Raw genomic sequence first — 2758 nt, 5'->3', positions numbered from 1 at the left:
CCCTTTTTAACAATAATTTTGATTATATATATATATATATACACATTATTTTACAAAGAATTTTCAGTCTTGTTTTGCAGGATTTCATATATGAATCATAATGCATGACATCTTAGTATTCATAGGCTACCATTAATCTTCTTCTTATATATTATATATTATAGCCTATTATTTCTATAATATTAATGATTATTATTCTTAATATACATTGACAGAAGATTTGGTTTAATATATATTCATTATTTTACTTTAAGAGGTTTCAAGCGTGTTTTCCAGGACTTTATATATATGATCTTAGTGTTCATATACCATTTTTGACAACAGTATCCATTATTTTACAAAGAGTTTTCAGTCTTGTTTTCCAGGATTTCATATAACGCATGTGTTTATTCGTCTTTGTATTCATATATTAGTCGTCGTCTTATATAAATATATATTATTTATAGAATATTAGCGATTATTAATCTTAATATACATTGATAAACAATGGTTTTGATTTAATATTCATATTTTACAAAAAGGTTTCAAGTATGATTTCCAGGATTTTATATGTATGATCTTAGTACTCATATAGCCTTTATTGACTGCAGTTTTGATGTAATATATATTTGTTATTTTACATACATATACATGCCTTGGAACCTGGTATAAATAGCAGTGATTGCATTTTAGTTCTCCTGTATGCTGTATAAATAGAAGTGTATGCATTGGATAATCCAAGACTGAATATTCTCTGCGATTCTCTTCTGCTTGTTCTGTGTTGGTCAGTCTTTCTGTTGACAGTTTTGTATTTAGGTCACACAGGAGCCCTCGGGCAGCCGTAAAGCATGTCCTCTACAGGAGTGATTGACACCTTCTCTGATGGTGAATGAAGTCTCCAGCTTCTCTGGGCTCCAGCCACAGTAATAAACCAGCGCTGCACACTGACGGTCGGACTTCGTCTCATTTCTTTAATTCAATGTTTTATGTGATACAATTGAGGCAAATAAATTGAGACTGTTGTAGAATAACACAATTAGTGTTTCATTTTTTTTTCTCTCTAGGATGCAATCATCTTTTATTTCCCATTAATGAAACAACACCTCATTTTATGGCTTACTGAACCGAACAGCATGGATTGTGAATTAAATTGAGAGGTAAATAAATAACAAGAAAATCTTGTTACCAAAACTGCATTGCATATTTACACTGAGCTACAGCCGGGCATGTGTAACCACCACGGAAATGACCTTTAAAATCTAGATTAGAGATGACTTTGCTAGAATTCTCTGTCACCACTCTGTCTCAAATTACACCATCTTTATCAACAAGCATCCCAAAATACATTCAACAGGGTGTCATTAAACCCATAATGCCTGTCTTAAAGGTTTGGCATCTGTTAGCATTGCCAGCATTGAATACAATGCAGTATATTCAGCTGCAAACACCTGAAAGTTTTCTAGGACTATATAGAACAATAGACGTTCTGTTGCAGAATGTGATTTCCTGCCTTTAGAGAGACCAGCTTGGATTTGAATTGCCTTTAATGTTGAGCTGAGGTCCGTCTGTGTTGCTTTAAGATGAAAGGGAAGAGGAATCTGGTTTTGGATCAGAGGAAAAGCTGTGGCGGTGCATGTCAGTCTCACTCTCTCAGTGTTTCTGTGAGAAAGAAAAGTCATACAAGAGCTCTTCAATCTCACAGTCAGCAGTGAGATTAAAATGGAGAGAATGTGAGACTTTTGCTTAAGTCGATGTTTCTCCTGAGAAATAGATTGAATAATCTGACATGCGTTTTAAGAAAATGTCTCATTAATGTCTCATACTGTGCTCTGATTTTCCAAAATACTAACGTGTCACAATTATATAATACATAATAACAGTACTAAAGTCTGCAGTCAGGAATTGCAATATAAATTCAAACTCTTAAAAGCAAATTGGTTGTGCTTCTGCATTTGTCTTATTATTATTTAATGTTATTATTTCATACAATTTTAATTAATATCTTATTTATATAATTATATAACAATAATAAAGCTAATTTTATTTGTTATAATTTTATTTATGTAATTATGTAATATATAATATCACTAATGTAATTAGAAATCTGAAAATGAATCAAGCTCTTTCAAGAGCAAATTAGTTGTGCTTTGCATTTTTTTGTCTAGTTGTTCAATGTTTATTTTCATTGTCTTTATATAATTATATAATATAAAATATGTAATAACTGTAATAGTTCAAATAGTTTTATTATTATTTTGTTATTATTTATATAATATATAATAACAATAATACTAAAGAGTTATAATAATAAAGTCTGCAATCAGAAATTTCAGTATGCAGAACAAATTTATTGGGCTACTGCTTTACGTCATTGATCTCATTTTTGTCTCACAAATTGTTTTTTTATTTTATTTTTTATTTTTTACAAGTTTTATTTTATTTATTTTTTTTTTTTACAAATGTTATTTTATTTTATTTGTCCGTTAAGTATGCAACCAAACAGAAAAATCACAAATTGTACAGCGCATTATGATGTTCACGAGGATAATTTGAGCATTATTTCTTCTACTCAAGTTCACAGCATAGACCGTCTGCTCTCAGCAGCATGTACCAAACGCAGCTCTGTACATTCATCTGTCAATAATTATTGGTTGCATTACTTGTATGGTTTTACAAATAAACATTTGGAAATTAAAAAATAAAAATATCTCTCTCTCTCTCTCTCTCTCTCTCTCTCTCTCTCTCTCTCTCTCTCTCTCTCTCTATATATATATATATA

Source organism: Sinocyclocheilus anshuiensis, unplaced genomic scaffold (genome assembly GCF_001515605.1).
Source record: "Sinocyclocheilus anshuiensis isolate Anshui unplaced genomic scaffold, SAMN03320099.WGS_v1.1 scaffold315, whole genome shotgun sequence".
NCBI lineage: Eukaryota > Metazoa > Chordata > Actinopteri > Cypriniformes > Cyprinidae > Sinocyclocheilus > Sinocyclocheilus anshuiensis.
Note: the sequence above shows the minus strand (reverse complement) of the source record.